Raw genomic sequence first — 20,756 nt, 5'->3', positions numbered from 1 at the left:
TCCCGAAGGAGGCTGTGACCCCGTGGGAACCCCGCGCTGGAGCAGGTTCCTGGCAGGACCTGCGGATCTGTGGAGAGAGGAGCCCACGGAGCAGGTTTTCTGGCAGGACTTGTGACCCCGTGGGGGACCCGCGCTGGAGCAGTGTGCTCCTGAAGGACTGCACACCGTGGAATGGACCCATGCTGGAGCAGTTCGTGAAGAACTGCAGCCCGTGGGAATGGCCCACGTTGGAGGAGTTCGTGGAGGACTGTCTCCTGTGGGTGAGACCCCACGCTGGAGCAGGGGAAGAGTGTGATCAGCCCTCGTCCTGAGGAGGTGAAGCGGCAGAAAATAACGTGTGATGACCATAAACCCCATCCCTGTCCCCCTGTGCCGCTGGGGGGGCTTGGTGGTGAAATCCGGGAGGGTAGTTGTGCCCGGGAAGAACGGAGGGGTGGTGGGAAGGTGTTCTGAGATTTCATTTTACTTCTCATTACCTTGCTCTGGTTGATTTGTAATAAATTGAGTATGTTTTGCAAAATTGAGTCTGTTTTGCCCGTGACGGTAATAGTGAATGATCTCTCCTGTCCTTATCTCGACCCGCGAGCCTTTGTTATATTTTCTCTCCCCTACCCAGCTGAGGATGGGGGAGTGATAGAACGGCTTTGGTGGGCAGCTGGTGTTCAGCCAGGGTTAACCCATCACACCTCTTTACAGACTTGAAAAAAAAAATACAGTGCAATGTTAAAGAGGATCATGGCAAATCAGTCTGTTCTTACATTCTCTTACTAAAGACACACAATGAGTTACAGAAATAAAGTGATAAAGATTGCCAGAACAAGCAAATATGGAGTACAATGTGAAAAGTAGCATAGAAGAGGACACAGACACAACATACAGCATCCAGCAAGGAAAAAACAGGGAGTGTTTGTATTCATGCTAATGCTGATCAGAAGGTAGCTGTTTTATGAAACATTTCAAAATATTCTGTCTCTTTTTCATATTGTGTATTGAAATAAAATTAAATCACTTTCATAGAATGAATGCCCCAAAACACAGGAAGAGCTCAACTCGGCAGCTTGGCTGACCAGGGCACTCACCTGAGGCTGGAAAGCTTCTCTATACTGATAACCCAGAGCAAGGGCCTTGGATGGGTCTGTGCCCTATCCCAGGCGTGGTTTGATCAGTCAGATGTTCTTCTGCAGCTGTCTCTTCTTCTTGGTTCTGAATTTGAAAAGTTCCTGATGAATGAAACCCATCAAACCCATTTTGCAAAAAGGTCCAGAACCAAATCCCATTGCTATAATTTTATCAACTACAAATGAGATACTCCGATTTGCACCAGCTAAGGAATAGGGTCAGAGAGAGAAACCTTATAGCTTACAGGTGACAGCTGGCTATTTCCTCCCTTTGCTCATCGTCTTCCTGTCACTTTAGAGATCATCTAAATTAAACCTTCAAGCAACCTCATTTCCCATTTCTTGACTCTTCTCTCTCTCATTGCTCCTCAGCCTAAAGAAGCATTCTGCAAAACTGCAGGATAGGTTTACACCTATAGCTTTTAAAATAGGTTTCTGAAAGCGTAAGTCTCCAACATATTCTTTCCTGTCCCCATAAACAAACACCACTTCTATCTTACCTCCCACGCCTCCAAGTAAATGCAATAGGATGTCATAGTTACCCTGGCATGGTCACATCTGATGAAGTTACAAATTCAATTCACCGTGAAGGACATGCCTGATGATTTTAATTAGATGAGAATTTGCAAAGGCAGTCAGTAGAAGTTAGTATCTCCTACAACAGGAATAAAACTAGAGCCGGTTACATCAGTACCAGTTATGGGGAGTCAAAGTCATATTCCATAAAAGTAACAGACAACTTTTTCATGTACAAATCCTGCATCTAAAAAAAGTCCATAAAAAGGTAGCATCATGACGTCACACTATCTGATGATTAAGGCCATTCCACTGCTGAGGAAAGATGGATTAAAAAGTCTCTAAAAGGGGTGATAGTGAGCCTTAAGACCATTCAAACAAGTGTTTCACAGTATTTTAGGCTCAAGCAGTTGTATTCTCTGGTTACAGTTCGAAAGGAACAGCAACAAAAACAAACCAATTAAATTTCTGTTCTTTGACTTGGTATGCTCTTTTAAACTTCCACATGAAAACTGCTTACTATATTAAAGGAAAAGTTGCACATTTGAATAAAAAAGCTACAAAATGTAAGGTCAATCCTCTGTTGCTAACACAAGCATTCTAATAAGCAGTGTAGTAACTTACTGCATTTAATATTCCTTTGGTTTGGAAAAAAATATTATTCCTGTGTCAGAAAAACAACTTCTTTTAATTAACTTCTAATCCTGCCTTTCTGTTGTCGAGCCATCTCCTTTACATAAGCATTTATAAACCACTGCCACGGGGTTTCATGTCATACTTTGTGCACCTTATTCTATTAGTCAACGTTACATTTATACTACTTTTATTTCAGTGATACCAAAGCATGGAGATACTAGTATGTGAAATGTCTTAAGAAACATAGCCTGACTTCACTAATTTCTAAGATCAAGTCATCCTAAAATACCCCTATTCTGTAATTACATAAATTAAAAACCAAACAAGAAGACTAAGTCAACTGCTTTTGTAAGTCCATTAAAAAGTGTTGATCCTCCCATTAAGCAGAACCTTTCAAACTCTTACTTTGTTCCAACATCCACAGTTTGAGTACCCTTAATCCTGTTATAAAAACAAATACAACTTTCAATTTGGCTCTTCAAAAGCATAATTGATTCCTGTTCATAGGTTTCCAGAGCCATAAGTGCCAAAAGACTTAATAAAACATACAAATTCCTCAAGAGATTAAAAATTCAATATTAATTTTCCATTATTTTCTTTAAAATAATGGATGTATAGAACTATTGCTGTTATTTTTTATAAGAACACAAAGAATCAAGATATTGGACACTGGTAAGGCAGCTTAAAAAGAGGGGTTTGTCTCACTGATCCACTACAAAGCAGATCAGTGAAGATCTGTCTGCCAAACAGTGCCAGTAGAATAATGGATAGTTTGAGAAGGTCGTAAACAACAAATTATAGCATTTCTGATAGTGTGACTATTCTGTAAGGTTACAAATGTTCTAAAACACATTCAAAAGTTTCTAAAGGGCAATGATTTTTTTTAATAGGAAATGTAATGTGCCAAGAGCATCGTCTCTGTCACTTCATCATCCGGCTGTATGACAACCCATTTGCTGTCTTCTAGTCTTACCTGTAGATTTTTTTCCTCTGTCTCTCCTACCTGTCTGCCCCTGGGTTCACCTCTACATTAGGGAATTATAATTCAAATAAGAATATATGTGAATTCCCTTCTGGCAAAAAAAGAGAGATATCAAGATCCTTATAAAGCCTCAGGCACTATGGAAAAGCCAGAATGCAAGGCCAGAAAATGCCTCAGGCTTATGGCAAAGGGCAGCATAATTCATAGTCTGGGGGAGCATATGAAAACGTAGATGTGTATTACTCAAGTTGAAGAGCAGAGGCATTTCTAGGACCCGGAGGACTGCAGTTAGGACAGTATGTTCCTCCATGCTGAAAGAAGAGTTAGAAGTTACTTTGCAGCCTGAGATCTCACAAGAGCTTCTCACAGCGAGAGATGCCATTTTCAGTAAGTGCAATAGATCAGATGCTTATGCCAGGCTGTGTCTATGGTGCAACTGGAAATTGCAGTGGCCTTTGTAGTTGAAGAGCACCTTCCTCTTTTGCATGAAACAGTGGTGACATAAACCTTTAGGCAGCCTATTCTTACAGTCCTCAGGAACTGAAGCATTGGAAAGCAGCTTAAAGATCTATCTTTGGACATTTAACCCTCTCCTTTTTTTAGAACATCTGAAAGAAGGTTCAAGACTATACTTACTTGTCAGCTAGATAAGAAGGCTGAAACATTGTTATTTGTGTTGCTATAACACTGTGTAGATGGCTAAATGGAGAACTTAATAATTACTTCATATAAAAATATAGCTATGAAAGAAAAATCAGTGGAAGATACCTTCAAATAAAGTTTAGAAGAAATGTATCTTCAAATCCATCCAGATTTTTAAGGGTACAGTGTATCTGTGAATATTGTGGGAATATGATTATGATAATAGTCAAAATGCATCTTTTTAGAAACATCATCCCTTGATATATCTGCACTCAAGAATATTGATCTATATCTTGGTAATTTAGAGAAACCTTCTCTTTTTGCAATTGGATATGACTCATCATGATTAAATTTTCTTCAGCTATTTCTTAGGTTCAAACACTAACTTGAAATATAATTTCTCATAACATCTGATGAAATAGGAAAAAAAAAATCCTTTTTTGATAACCGTAATTATGTTTCACTTGAGAAATGGAGGAAAAAAAAAAAGGCCCATGAGACTAGTTAAAAAAGACACTTAACATTTGAAAATTATCTAAATTTTAACCTGTTTTTCAGAACCTTTGAAATCCTTGTCTCCAAGTATGACAAAGAGGGATTCACAAAGACTTGGAAGGCGCTAAGCTGCCAAGCTTCCTTCTGTAGTCAGTCTAAAGAGGCGAGTCTTCCAAAGGCTAAGTGAGGATGCTAATCTTAGGAGCTCTGCATCAACCCTGGAGGAGACTCTTACTCCGCTGGCAGAAGAGGGCAAGTGAGAAGACTGGCCTTTCTAGGCAAAAGTTAGGATTTGTGGATACCCCTCCTGAGCATCCCTGGCATTTCTCCATTCTCAGCAGTGCTGTCAAGTTGCGGGAAATGTTGACAGTTCTGGGATGAAACAAACTTCAATAAGAACTTCCATCAGATTAGGAAATCAAGGGTCCTAAAGCTGCGGGTTTAGTAAGTCACTGGTTGATTCCTGGAAAATGACCCAGGAAACTATAAAATGTATCTTTCTGAAGTACTGAAAACCAAAGTAAGAGTTGGGTTTTTTTGTTGTTGTTGTTTTGTTTGTTTGTTTGTTTGTTTTTAATATGATGTTCCCCAAATAATGAATTCATACTGCAATATCAGGTTATTGTGCAAAGGCCAAACGCCTACAGTTCTAGATAGTTTGTTTCCTGTAAATACTTCTTTAAAGTTGCACATTCTGGATATGAAGAGGAAGAAAGAGTGCCATAATAGTTTAAAAGGAGAAACACAGGAGATGCAAAGAAAGAGAAAGGGGGTGGAGGTGGGATGGGGCAGAAGAAGAAAGTAGACCTAAACGTAACTGTTTCATTTGCTAGTGTATTTAAGTCTTCTAAATGTCATAATCTAAGGCAGTCTAACAGAGAGGCATGAATACATTTGTGTAAATGAGTATCAAATGACATATATCCCTCAGGCTCTGGAAAGTTGCCACTGCAATTTTCTATTGGTTTTAGAACAGTGCCTCTTATAAAAAAATGAAAATCTCAGGCTTAACAGAGGGAAACTCCATGTCATTTTAACATTTAATTTCATAATGCAGTGCAAAGCAAAATGGCAGCATGGAGAAAGTTCCTAGAAATGTAAGGAAGCAGAGCAAGGACTAATCTACTGCCATCATTAAACTCTCTGAAAGTGAGAGATGTCAAAAAATTATGCTCAGAAGAGCTTTCTGTCCTTACCACTGCAGATAAAATTTGGCATTGATCTATCAACAGAGAAGGTCCATTTTTTAGATGTTTGTAAAAACGAAACAGAAATTTTAAGTAGTAATTTTCAGGAGATACCAGAATTTACTTTCTTGTGTCAAACATCTTCCTTAGTAGGAAAACTTTTCTCTCATCAGCACATTTTCTCTGAGGATCTTACAAAACCAAAAAGTATAGATATCATTTGTGAAAATACTCCTTATAACTATGACCCGTATAGAGGAATGCAGGTATATGCATAAACCTGTATACCTTCCATGGGCATATTTAAAGCAGAATTTACCCTGTATGTAAGTGTTGTCCTGAACACAAGACAGACTAGCAAAAATCTGTATGAAATGTGTCTTTTCCTCCTTAAATATATGTATTGCACTTTTCACATTTATTTACAAATTCAGAGAAATGTATTCATGCACTTTACAAAGATCATTACAAAATCAACAAAATTTCAATAGTGTGGATAGACAGCACAAAATAATTTTAATTTGTATGAAATATGTTTCTAATATATCCCAAAGTAAATTAACATAAATTAACTATATTAAGAAAAATAAGAAAAAAAATACATATTGTTTCCTTTATGTACCATAACTTTTTGGATATTTTCCAAACATTTATCAGAAAAATTGCTTCAACACACTATAAAAGACTTCTATAAATTTTCATAAGTGTTCCCATCCACTCCAATATTCTTCTCCTAAATAAAGTAGAACATATGCTTATGAAAATATTTTCCACGTTTCTTCTTGATATATCCAATATGCATATCAATATTTTTTTTCCCATACATCACTTTACCATATATCACATTTTAATACATATACTTTAAACATAATCAAAATATTGCAGAACATATTGCTTCTACCATAGGAAACACAGGAAAATTTGCCATCAGTGATCACCCGAGAGACCAACAAAAAAAAAAAAAAAATCACTGCTTAACAGAGGTGGTCTTTTTTCTGAAGTCAAAGCAGCAGAATGCAGTCAATACTTGTGGGAATACTTTGGTTTGGTTTCTTTAAGACAAGAAATGACTTAAACAGGGTGGTCCCATGAATAACTCCCTGTCTCACGCAACGATAAACTCATACAATAACATAATAAGCCTTACCCGTATGTAACACAACTCCATGTGGGCTTGACTGACCCTAAAGGTGCATAGACCAGCAAGTTTGAAATGCAGAACTGGCTTAACCTTCATGAAAGTCTTTTGGCCTTTTTTTTTTTTTTAAGCATAAAACAAAATGTAATTTTGAACAAAATGACAATGGTTGTGTAAAAATGTTTTTTGTTAACAGTTATTTTACAGTTTCTTTACAATTGCCTTTTTTTTCCAAATAAAAAGCTCTTCTTTATCTCTTCTATTTTTCCATATCCCATTTTTATCAATAACTGAAAAGAAAAGAAAAAAGAGGAGTGAGAAATAAACCAACCCTCCAATCTTTCAAATGTCCCAGATTTATTTATCGTAACCTTTACTTCTTCACCAATTGTCACCACAGCCACGTACTCAAGGCCCTGCATCTTTTACGTCACTCATTTCTGAATTAATCACCATCAACTTCCCCCCCCACCTCCCTTTGCAGCACCCTCAAAAAGAACTGCAGTTTCTACTGAAGAAGTCCTGGTAAAGTTGGATGGCAGAAAAAGAAGTTAGGAAAACACAGGAGAGAAAGAATAGTGGAGGCAAATGGACATGGGGACTGAGCAGGGAGGAGGCAGAGGAGTGGGAACACACACAGCTTTCAGGGAGAAAAAGAAATATTAGGATGTGAAGAAGCAGCTGAAGAGAACAAAGTAGTACATTCAAGAGGGTATAAAGACTCATACCAGTCAGCAAGAGTCTCCCCCTAATATCAGTGCTGCCTTCCACTCTCCTGGACAAGAGAAGCATGCTGGGAGAGTGGAGGCACAGGCAGACCTTGAGGTGATGCCCAACACCCTGTAAGACCATCTTTGCAGCCACAGGCAAAAGGGAGGCCTCCGAGAAATTTCACAGCTAATTGTGAGAAGGCAGAGGGACTTTTCTTGTTTTGTTTTGCTTTTCACCTTACAATCCCTGGAGCTTTCAGAATAAAGCTTTGAGTGTAATAAAATATTTCCTGCTAGAGCAGATTGTTCATACCAACCACAGAAATCCCCTGCACACTCTTTCTAGTGCTATGAGGTACTTGCACAAACTGTTTGCAACTGCCAGGTGCAGCAAATTGTCATCAAAAAGCAACACAGTCTATGAGCCCACCCACTTTTGACTTGGTTTGCAATCTAAGGCTTTTGTCTGCTGTTGGTCTCCTCTCAGCTCATGCATTTCCAAGCTATGAATGGTCAAGAACACTTGCTCTTTCCCTCTCCTCCAGATGCACATATACAGATTTTTGGCCAACCAAGGCTGTGTGCAGTGCTGTCAAACACAGGCAGCCTCACTGTCATTAAGCCTTTGTTTCTCCTAGCTTAAAGAAGCTGCAACTTGCTTAATGTCGGGCTGGCAATGGACCCACCTGGAAGCCCTTTTTCCTATGGACACCTGGGACTCCGGGCACTTTATCCCTGTGGGCACCCCAAGGAAACGAAAACTTTTGAAAATCCTTTCAGGCACTCTGCAAGGGATGGCAGTCACTCTCTGGAAGGTCTTCAAGCAGTCATTTAAGTTCCACTCACTGCAGTTTCATCATTGCATTTGAGACAAGCCATGATGGGACTGCTGGCAGGAGAGGGACAGTCTGACCTTCAGGGTGCCCTGCTGAGCACGGCCACCACCCCAGCGGGCCACTCAATGAAGCGGGCAGGGAGCTCATCTGGTGCACAACCAACCCACACCCATGTGTATTTTGGTTTTTTTCTCAGTAAAAGCAGCTTTTGAGCCTGGCCGACTGACTATGCAAACACAGAAACTGCAGAAACTCCCAGTACAGGAAGGGCAAGTAAGACAATTAACTCCTTTCAGCAAGCGCTGTTACCCTGGGCAGTTTAAAATGATCATGAAACAACAACCTGAAATATGTCTGAAACTACTTCTCTCAGATTATCATGCCAGATGCTTCTTAGCAGCAGTGTCCACAGAAGAGAATCTGAGAGAACTGTATGAATGTTCAGAATGATGTTAAATTTCAGCACTGGATGCAGCCAAAGGACATGGTAAGGTAGAAAAAGCCTGGGCAACCTTACTAGTGTGTTGTCAAGATTATCCCATTTTAAACTATACCAGTAAGGACCTTACACACTTGCTTTCTAGAACTCACATTTTTGAGAAGCTTATGGGAGCAGAAGGGACTTCAGAACTTTCCATTTCATAGGAAAAATTCGACAGGATTTGTCAGAAGTAATTTTTCAACTATGACATTAAAGTGCCTTGGTAAGATTGAACCAGGAACCCAATGGTTGAAAAAGCCCCCAACCCCAAAAACATCCAAAGACAAAATGCCCCTTGAACTCAGACTGGCCTGAGCAGACCCAGATGGTGCAGAGGAGCGACTCAGCATCAGCAGGAAGCACAACTCTGCCCTCCCACCCCAGCACCTTCCTCCCTGCCCAGCTTCTCAAACTCTAGGAATCCATCAGATTAAAACCAACGTGCAACTATTTCTACTTTTTCTGCTTTAAAATGTTTTCAAATGGCTAAACTAATTCTATAATAAATAGCCTTGCTGTTTGGTTGAGGCTTCATATGCCAAATGTTAGCCTTGAATGAGCGTTTTTAGCAGAGTTTGAAGTCCCTGAAAATAGGATTTATATTTATAATAGAAAGGTTGGCAAGTTTTTAGTGTAGCTGTATTAGCAGACCATCCTATAATAAAAAGGTGTCATTTTAACAAGAGCACTTATAATAGCAGTGTAATGTAGTTAGGGAAGAATGAACTTTACAAGGTAAATGTACAATTTAACGCAAATACTTATGCCAAAAAATCAAACAGCAGATCACAACAGCAGTCTATTTAGTAGGTTCTCAAAGACCATCTAATTTTATTTTACTAATGATAAATACAATATCTTCCTCCATAAATAAGAATTGTTAAAATCTTCATGCATTTTAATAGCTGATGTCTTACGCAGAGTCATATTTACTTGAAAGAAGTTTATAAATAGAATTCAATGGATTAATAAATTGCATCAATGGTAGTCAGTGGACTAACAGTATAATACTAATAAGAGGGGCTGTACATGCAAATTCAATAAATTTCAGGATTTTTTAATGCATGTCACTTAGAGCATAGTATCAAAATGTCCTTTTAGGAGTTAATTAAAAAGAGGAAAAATTTTTATTCCACAGAAGAGACAGGAAACCCCCTCAAAAGATAAAGGGAATCCTAAGAAGAAATCTGTGGTTTTTCTACAGATCACACAAGCAAATCCTGTGTAAAAACCAGGATGATGTGTTCCCCTCCTCTCTTGTCCCAGCATGCAGGCCAGCCAGCTGTCTTCAGAAACACCCACCTGTAGCTACTGTGCAAAGCTATAGCTGGGGCAACTGCAGCAGCTCTAAAGCTCCTCTCACAAAAGGACTCCTATAAACAATGCAATTATTAGCATCATCTCCTCTACCCCATTCTTGTACTTCTCTTCTGGCTGGTCTCTTCAAAGCTGTGCCAGAGCTGCTCTCTTGGTACAGATGGGAGTGTATTTCACAGGGTGGGCTGCAGCTGTCATGCAATACACATAATACAGAGTTTGACAGCACAAGGAATCACTCGCTGTTGCCTACAAGCCCTCACTCGGACCATGGCTGACCATACAGCCCTGTCCAAATTCCCCCTTTGGGTGCACTACTCCCAGGTCTTCCTACAGCATAAATCTGTGGAGCTGTAACAAGGGCTAGACCTAAAAGTTAGCTTTCCAAAAAGAGAAACAGTCATTGCAAGCACTGCAAGTACTCTTGTGAAGTACTCCCTGTAGGGCAATGAACCTGTCAGTCAATAAATACAAAAAAGCCCTAGTTCCACAAATGCTTACACACCTGCTTAAATTTAAGCCCCTGACTGGTCCCTCTGCATGTCAGTGGGCCTTCTCACTTGAAACCAAACAAAATCCATAAGTGTTTATAAGATCATGAAATGAAACACAAAAGTTGCTGGTCTTCTGCACCATCAAGAAGAATTAAAAGCAAATGCTCCCAATTTGTAAGATTCATTGTGAAAGAAGACTACATTGTGTGGGCCTTTCAATACTGTAAGACAATCAATACAAGAGAGGAAAGAATGGCTGCCTGATTTTTCTTCACCCTTATTTCAAATTCAGTGTTGCCTTCTGCTTTCTCCTACTTTTTCTTGCTTTGTTTCCATAGGTGAACAAACTTGTAGTCTCTTACTTATTTTTAACTTATCTATTTCATTTTGTAATAATATTAAACAGCCTCAAATAGCAGCTGATTATTATTTCAACAGTTCATTTAAAAATAATTTTCTGGGAAAAGAAAATATGGTGTATCTCTTGACTGCTTAGGTTTCCACATAACTTATTGGAGTCTTTTTACCTCTTCCACTGAGGTGATACTGTTAAGAGTAGTTGTGAAGGCCTAGAGCCAGTAAGTATGACATACTGATAATGTGAGAAGACATCCATATCAGAGACTCTCAAGGGTTGTACAGTGACCAGGTGTTGTGGTTTAAACACAGCCGACAACTCAGCCCCACACAGCCACTCACTCACTCGCCCCCAGTGGGATGGGGGAGAGAATCGGAAGGGGAAAAGTGCGGAAACTTGTAGGCTGAGTTAAAGACAGTTTAGTAGGTAAAGCACAAGCTGTGTGCACAAGCAAAGCAAAATAAGAAATTCACTCACTCTTTCCCATGGGCAGGCAGGTGTTCAGCCATCTCGAGGAAAGCAGGGTTCCATCACACATAACAGTTACTTGGGAAGACGAAATGCCATCACTCCAGACTACCCCCTTCCTCCTTCTTCCCCCAGCTTTCTATGCTGAGCACAATGTCGTATGGTCTGGAATATCCCTTTGGTCAGTTGGGCTCAGCTGTTGCGGAGAGTTTCGAGCAGGGAAGACACAGAACACTCAATATGAGATCCTGCAAGCGCCTTCAATCTTTATTTCTAACAGGGTTCTTTTATATGATTTCTGTAACATATGCCTACTAGCCATTCTCTTATTGGTTACATGATAAAAAGGCTACACTCACATACTGCACGTACTCGCGGTCATCAGCTACTTATTTTTACATTTCTTTAACCACAACTTCTCTTCACCAAGTTCCTTACTTTCGTCGCCGTCTTGTCTCAGCAGAAATCTTCTTGCTTGCACAGCACCTACACAGACTTGTGACCCTGTTCCATTAACCATTCCTCAACAAGCTGTCCCAGCTGTGTCCCCTCCCAACTCCTTGTATACCCCCAGCCTCCTCACTGGCAGGGCAGTGAAGAACAGAGAAGGCCTAGATGCTGTGTAACCACTGCTCAGCAAGAGTGTGGCAGGTACACCCGCCCCAACATGAAATGGAACTTCTCTGGGAAAGGAGAGAGGAAAAAAACCCCAAGCCCTAGAGGATGCAGGTTGAAAGCCAAACTGACCAATCCAGCACACGCCAAGTACCTGGGAGTGTTGACCTTTTGGCCAATGGGGATTAAAATGACCACAGATCAGATTGGACAAGGGTATAAATGGGGCTCTGCCGGAGGACATTTTGAGTCAGTCCTCCCCGGAGCAGCGGGTCTGCAGTCGGGGACTCCCCCCTTGGGTGGGAACTCTGCCCTAGGTAACTCCTGCAGGTTGAAAGCCCCCATCTTTTAGGTCAGCGATAGGCGCATTTTGAGTTGTCATTTCTAAGAATTCTTAAGTTGGCTGTGTAGTAATAATTCCCCTTATATTGTTGAGCGTGAGGTTCACTAATGTTATCGGAGTTTTAATTAACTTTTTTACTGAAGAATAAATTTGATTTTTAGCACCTGTTGGATTTGATTGTGTGAGCCTCCGTAACAAATAACTAAAATGTCCCTACGTTATCAACACTGCTTTCATCACAAATCCAAAACATAGCCCCATACTGACTACTGTGAAGAAAATTAACTCTATCCCAGCCAAAACCAGTACACCAGGCAATGGGTCTCCAAAACTTGTTAACATAATTGCAAACACATTTAAAATAAAATGGGAGAATCCAGTGTGGACTTTGAATATTCCTGTAGAAAAAATACCTTTATGGACACTAACTTTATGGACAGAAATTTCCTGATTTTAAGTAACATTTTTCATTAGCTAGAAATACATGTATAATTATTATTAACATACAAATATATGTACATTTAAGAATAATGGCTCCAGATATACATTTTAAAAAAACCTTTGGACAACTGCAATCTGTGCAAGCTGACAAGTGCAACAACAGCTTTCCAATAACTCATTAAACAGAACTGGAGGATTAGCTGGTTGATAAAGACACTCCCTTTGTGGATAACTTACTACAGTAAGGCATGGGTTCTGTCCATCATAAAGAAAATGTTTTTTAAAAAAATCATTATACTTAGGAAGTGAATATTAAATGTTGGAATTCTTTCTTTAATATCAAATTAAAATTATTTCTCTTACTGAGGTTGATCTTCATGATCTGGCAGAAGTCTGGAGGAATAAGCACTTCCTCAGGACAGAAAAGCTAGTGAATTCTTAATATTTTATTGCATTGTATACAATCATGAGTTTGTTAGAGCTCTTTCTCATTGCTAAAGCCTTATGCAGCTTGCAACTATTCATTTTATTTTTTCTGCTACATCAGCAGCCAAAGGAATATGCATTACCTATACAGCAACACTTTTTTTGTCCCATTTCCAGATTTAGAAAAATATGACATAAATTCAATGCTTGATCCTGAGACAGTCTAGCTCCTTCAACCCTTAATTTTTAAAGAATCAGAAAACCAATGAAAGCTCGTATCTCGCAGTACCTTGTCAGCATGCTCAACTGAACTCAAACACTGTTGATCAGCTCCTGTTATTGGATATTGATTCCCCTGCAAAAGTGACTAATTCCCTTCAAAAAGCTGGGTAATTCAATGTGCTCACCTCACAGTGCACATATGTTTCCCATTAAAAACCACCTGGAAACAAACACACGTATTTAGGGAATGTGTTGTGTTTCTTTGTACGTGTCTGTTCCATAAAATAAATTTTTTCCATCCCATGAAAATGAACAACCTTACGTCCACTGCAGACAATGGAAAAAAGTCACTGACTTCAACATGCTTTACATCAGGCCCTCTGCACTTACTTCTAGCTGTTCCAGGCACAGATTTCTCAATGCCTAATGTGGGGTTAGTCACTTGAAATCATTCAGGGTTTTTATAACACTTCATTATGTATGATACAACTTCTTTCACAATAAATTCTTTCAAGTACAGCTTTTGTTCAGAGAAACAAGGTCATGATTGATTCACTGTGTATTTAAGAACTGCACATTTCTCTAGAGAAGGTTAAAGGTGAATTTGCTGCAACTAAGAATATCAGTGGTTTATTTGGGGAAAAATACTTATATGAAACATTAGGATAAAAGTTCAAGAGTGTAAATCCATATAGTACATTTTAAAGTGTTACTATTACCACGAATTTGTGACAGTATAACAAAAAGAAATTACATTTGTTAAAACCAGAGCAGGAATGCTATTACACGAAGAAAAACAGTACAATTCCACAAGTTGATCGCTCTCTCCTTGCTTCCTTATATGGCTGGGTCTACAATGGACCCTTCTTCAGCCCAGTTTTGATGTGTTTCCTTGTAAAATTGTGATGAAAGATCACACACATGTGAACAAATCAAATAGCATTTGACAGATCAAATTTAAAATTAAGGTACTTAAATTCTTTCCTACTTTCCAGATTTCAAGACTGAGAGGGACTTTAATCTTGTCTGTCCCTCTGTAAACAAAGAATTTTCCAAACTTAATTGCTGTTTCTGTCTCTTTCTGTTTCTAATCAAGGTTTCATCAGGTTGAAGTCTGAGGTTTCTTTCCCTTATCAGTCACTCATAATTTTTATTTAAATTTCTCAAGCTTTTGGCTTGAGAGATTAAAGCTGTTGCACTGTTTTTCTTGCACATCCCTCTAGCTTTGCATCCATACTTCTGCCACATGGTACCCACCCACCCACACTGCAGTTATTTAATTATCTGTTTTCAAAACTCTTGTGGGCTGTTTGTGGCTAGTTCAGATACACACAGATCTCAAGGGCAGAAAGGATCACAGTGAACATCAATCACAGCCTATCACAGTCCATAGGACTGCTCTTCATTGGGTCTTGCCTTAAATTGGATGGTTATGCTTGAATTAGCCTGGGGCTTTTAGGAAAAGCAAAGAAACAGCTATATCAGTGTAAGAGTTAGCCATACCAGGGAAGCCAAACCAACCTTCATTATATGGTTCCAAGGTTCAGGTTTTAAAAAATGCTTTACTTTCAGGATGATTTTTTTCACTTCAGCTATCATATTTTAATTCTCCAAAAGCTCATTATAAAGAATATTATTAAAACAACTATAATGGGTTTTAAAAAAAGAACTCCATTCTCTGTTAAACAAGACAGCCTGTCAGAGAAGGAGATAACTAGTTAAATGCCATTGATGAAAGATTTCATTTGTGATAAGTTCAATTCCCCGTCATACACCTGGGGGCATTCCAAAGTGATTAACTCCTTTTCAAGATTGCAAGGCAATGTGCTTCCTCCCTAGGCTATTCCCTCTCTGTTTTCCCATGTGCAATGCACTGATTCAAGTTCCACTCACTTCTGGCACAGAGGCCAACAGTCATTATTATTGAGAAAGTATCACCCTTCTTCTGAAAGAAATTCCTTCAGCCATTATTCCTGTAGGAAGCAGAGTTATGGCCTTGTTTTAAACAGTGATCAACACAAGCCATGCCAGATTTCTAGAGAAAGTCCCAATATTCAGGTCCCTCATGTTGTGTCCTGTCCCACTGGTTCTTGGCTCATAAAAGAACAGACCTCCTTACTGCTGCGGCAGGTGTCCTTCCCTCTTGTCCATAATTCCTCCACTATATCCAGAATAAGAGGCCCAAAACTTAAATATCTTCTCATAATATATCAAACTGGAATCTAACTTTTTTGTCAAAAGATTTTTATAACTTTATTTTTGGCAGTTGGCAATTGTCTCAATCTTACTACAGCAAGGGAGAAAATTACATTTTCTCATCTCACAGGACATTTCAAGAATAAACCCTTTAGACAGAAGAATGCAGATCACCACAGAAACTAGCTACATGAACCCATAAATGGAAATCACAAAATAAAGCTATCACACCTAAAAAAGTACTTGAGAATATACTCATCTCAGAGACAAAAAAAATAAGAATGAAGAAGTATTGTTAGGATGACTAGAATTAGTTGCAAGTTTGAAGTAAACTGGAATTTTGATTCTTTAATTGTTTGTGCATAAGATTTCAAAGAGTTAAGATTCATTTTCTTCCTATCAAACTGAATGCAGGTGAGTTTTAGTAGTTGTTTTAAATAGAGTACAGGCTAAAATTTCTAAAAAAGTGACAAGTGCTTTTCTTTAACTTCTGTTCATGCACATGTGATAAAAAGGTTTATTCTTTTAAAAATACGAAGGATTCCTTCATTATTCCATTATTCCCCCCCCTCCCCCTGTACTCTCAATCTCTAATAGCGTATTCTCTGTTTGGGAGAGCTGATGGAACTAGGATAAGCAATAGCTTCATATTCTCCACAGCTTATTAACTCCTTCTCTCAAGTTACAGCAATAATTTATGATGTGTCTGACGTGTCATTAGTGTCATTAGAACAGTAATGGTTAATTACTAGATACTGCAGAGAGAGAAAACCTGGAAGAAACCTCTACATCTCTTTGCAACACAGGAGTGTAGGCTCATTTGTAGATGAATGGGGGTGAGGATGATGAATGGCATAAAATTACTGGTGTATACTGAGTAAGACAAGCCTGAACGCTCAATACCTGGCATTTAGTAAGAATTTTTTAAAGTGCTATCCAGCATTTATTTTGCTTGGCTGGTGTGTTCCTCCTTTATAAATTCTTTCTATGTATTAACCACTGCCCTCCTGAACAGGACCCAAGCCAGCTGTTAACAGTTGTGTTGCTGGGGAAAAAAAAATAAAAAATTGTGTGTCCTTGAGATGTCACTGGTATAAATAAATATTTTCAGACAAGGTTGTGAGCCTAGATGCTGTAATTTTTACTTGACAGATTAGGGCAACTGAGTTGAGAGTATCTGACAGCTAGATACAGTCTGATTTATAAGACTGAGTAGGGAAGCATGACAGACATATGTATTTATTAAAGATGCATTTACAAAATGTCCCAGTTTAATTTGACAACTCTGCCAGCTAAGGCCTCAGGAAGTCCAAGGATATTACTCTGTACATTACCATTATGACACTACTCATTCAGTAGAAGTTAAAAATCAGAAATAAATAGTTTTAGTGTCTTAAATTTATAAATTGTATGTACATCCTTGAATGCTATAAAACCAGTGTATCTTTTAGCAAAATAAATTACAGAAGCTGAATTATTCCACATACTTAGTGTATGTAGAAAAAGTGCATATTTATAATACACGCACAGTACTGTGCAATATTATTAATATTATATTCAAGTATATATCAGGAACAATACTTTCATGGCAACATCCTAGCATAGCAATATTTTTGTCATTTATTAAATTGGCAGCTAGCCTGTATAAATTCAAACTGAGGAAGATGTGCACAAGTTTGGGGTTTTTTTTCCCTAGAAAGTTATGAGAAAAATATAGACATACTTCTACCACTGAAACAATAGTCTAGTTGTCTTACTTTTGAAACTCAGATTTCTCACTATAGTCACACCAACTCAGCTCATATTTATCTATCAGTCAACATTTCAGAGAATGAGACAAATTGTACTTTATATTTTCCTGGCTCCCTAAAAATGACTTCTTTTAAAGACGTATTTTAAGTGTATATCATACCTTATTGATATAACCAATCTTCTAGGAGAGAAAATGAAAGATCAGGTCATCTATCTGGCATTGATCTGATCTCTGCTTCCAGCATTTTGATAACTTCAAATAAGTGAAATCATACACCTAATATTCCTACCTGCAATGCTGGAGCTACAAAGATATCCATATGCCTTCACTTTAGGACAGCAATGGCATCAAGGCAGCAACTGACAAGCATTGAGGAATGTAAAATCAAGTGTATCTGTAAATCATATGCGTTATATGATACCCATCACAGGAGTCAACTGTGGCAAACCATGAGAGAGAAAATTCCTCCTCATTTTAAAGAACAAAGCAAATCTTTATGAAATGAAACTTCATCAGGAAAGATGGTGACATTTTTTGCATTCTTACTAAATTGTTACTAAGCCTTCAAACTCTTTTTCAAATGTAAAATTTCCTGGGGGGATGGGAGAGAAGCATCAAGATTTAGGTTTTAAATTTTTTAGTGAAAACGCTGAAGAAAAGAAATTATTCTGCAGAATTTTGATGTCCTCTCTCCCCTGTCTTTTTCTTGAAATTCAAAGTATCAACCAACTCTTTTTAGAACTTGAGCATGCTGTCACCTACAGGCATCACATTTCTAGTGCAAATCAGGACTACAGCAAGGCCAGTATAATCTCCATCCAGAAAAATATGGGAGAGCTATACAAACAGTATTAGACGTGTCCAGAAATCTCAGCAAACTTAGGCTAGGCCAGACATTTGACTGTTAAACAAATTTCTGTGCTCTCTTGCTAAAGAAAGTGATTGAACCTATACTGAACAAACAACGCAAGGTTAAAAACAAAGAGCTAGCCTTTTGCGAAAATTTTTCCAATCACAATAAGTGGAAAACTTTCCTATATCTAGCATAACACTGCAAAGGAGGCAAGAAACTGTGGGAAAGAGGCAGGCCAGTTGGCAAGCTAAAACTCAAATAAATAAAAACCCCTCATTATTTTATGTAGTGAAAGTGTAGGACAATTCGAAGTAGCTGAGTATAAACCAATCTTAACTATTGTAAACACATAACTCAAACAATATTGTCTCCCCAAACAAAGTGATAGTCATGTCCTACTTTTCTGCAGTTCAACCCTTCTTCACCTCCCTAAGTTTCTCACCTAGAGATACGGCTATAACTCTTGTCCTACCCTGGGAAAATCCATTATAATTTTGCTTCTCATCTTTCTTACTGACAGCCAAGTACCAACTCTAAGATCAAAGAACTGTTGTGCACCAATAGATCATAAATTAGTAACTTTGATAAACAAGGAAAGCAGTGCACAAGAAACTGATATATCAAACAAAAGAAAAAATGGCAAGAAGTAAAGAAATGCAAAGAAATTTTTTTTTTTTCTAAAATCAATTTATTTGTTTTCCCCAAAGGGCAGCATTAATTTGTGGACTGGAGTTGTTAAAAGTCATGCCTAATAAGTAGGACCACTCATCCACAGCAAGATTTTGCCAAATTTCAAGCCCTTTAAAAAAAACCAAAAAATTTTTATATGCTGTTGCTATATACCTCAGATCCAGTGTGTTTACAATGTATCAGGATAACTCACATACATGCTAATATGAAACTTTGATGCAGCTAAAGGTACAGATTTGCCACGGGTAAAATTTGCCACTCCATTTGTGTGATGTGAGAGCAAAAACCAAAAACCTTCTGTCAAGTTTGCAGCCAGGTACAAGAAAGAACCAGATTTTCAAGGAGGTGATTACCACTCAAAAATTATTTCAGAAACAGAAAGGAAAAAGTTTTATCCACTGAAAAGACTTTCTAGTTCATGGTTTATTTTTGGGAAGCTTACTTCTTTATGGTAAGTAGCAATGATAATTTTAGATGCATTAAGATCTTTGATCTCTGCTGATGACAGTAAAGTTCATAGTTATGAACTAAAAAAAAACCCTAACAAACCAGCAAGAAGAAAATAAAATTTGCAGCTCTTAAAAAGACAATTAAATTAATCTTTAGTCTGGAGTGCTAGATCCAGGCTCAGACAGCATTTCAACAGATCTCTTCAGCTTTAAATCCCCCAGACTTTAATAGGAACTTTTGTGATTTGTTAGGATACAGACTACAACATGTAGTTAAGTCTTCTGTTGAGCAACCACCTTCATCGTTGAGTTTCCCCACTTTTCATTTTCTTGCTGTTTGTGGTTTTGAGACACAGTAAAATATTATGTTTGTATATATTAGGTATAAAGTGCCTGTGTTTGACTTAGGTAAAAACTGATAGAAAAATCTGATCCCAGATCGAAGCCATATATATTGTCCTTGGACTTCACATCCTCTTGTTTTCTTAAATTTGGATGAAAAAAACATAAAAATTAAGCTTTAAATGGAAATACATTTGCAAACTCAAGTAGAAAGCAGCTCTTGCCATTCTGTAATCACTTCTCAGTCTGTATGTTATTACTGCTATTGAAATAGATGGCAAAAATACAACACCAAGGCTCTGCACATGATTAACTTTTTATTCTTCCTGTAACTTGCTGTAAACCTCAGATGAACTCACAGGTTGGCAATAGCATGTTAAGAGCTAGATGCCAAACTTTATGAGACATTTTTTCCAAACAGCATCACCTTCCTTGGACGTGGTTCCCTTTCCCTCTCCCCTCTTCTTTTCTCCTTCTGCCCCCCAATAGCTCTTATAGCTGGTTGGATGTTTCATTTGTATTTGGGACTTAAATCTTTCAAAAGGTTTCAATCCTAGATGTAAAATGCTCCCTGAAGAGATTTTTTCCTCCTTTCAGCTTCAGCCTTGCTCTTTCTGCTGAGAAACACTGCAGAAAAGATACTAATTACTCCTACTGGCCTGTCAGAAAAGACAGGGACTAGGCTCACCCACCCATTTTCCATAGGTCCCCAAAGAATAATCATGTCACAAAGAAACTACGCAACTTCAGCCACTGCTTTCTGTGCCATATTAGAAAGTAATGCTGGAGATTCAATGTCCAAGGAATCAGCCTGGTTGGCTGCCTGGTCCTGTAGGAAGCTCATCAGCTCTCAGGGTCATGAGCCACACATGTCAAGCAGAACAGCAGCCCTCCTCAGATTTTGTGAATATACTCAATGGAATGTCCAAAGGTTGTTGCTAAAGGTCATATTTTACAGAAACACCAAAAGACTCAAAATACCTGCAAAGGGTCTGCCTAGTACAGGACTCAGAAATGAAAACCTGACAAGATTTTGCACAAAGAGCCA

The 20,756-nt window shown here is 38.4% G+C and overlaps 1 protein-coding gene across 4 annotated transcripts in view; it reads left to right on the top strand.

The window, feature by feature from the left end:
* Positions 1-20,756, top strand: part of NRIP1 (nuclear receptor interacting protein 1) — an 895,475-nt gene that overhangs the window by 4,272 nt on the left and 870,447 nt on the right. For 2 of the 4 annotated variants that reach the window (XR_007509084.1, XM_049824879.1), the window contains exon 1: positions 427-436. The exons of the other annotated variants lie outside the window; for them this stretch is intronic. The gene's annotated coding sequence lies outside the window, so the exon portion shown is untranslated. Of the gene's footprint in view, positions 1-426; positions 437-20,756 lie in introns of those variants that run through there. 4 annotated transcript variants of the gene reach the window in all.

This window comes from Accipiter gentilis, chromosome 21, assembly GCF_929443795.1.
Source record: "Accipiter gentilis chromosome 21, bAccGen1.1, whole genome shotgun sequence".
Classification (NCBI taxonomy): domain Eukaryota; kingdom Metazoa; phylum Chordata; class Aves; order Accipitriformes; family Accipitridae; genus Astur; species Astur gentilis.
This window is presented reverse-complemented; position numbering and strand designations above follow the sequence as displayed.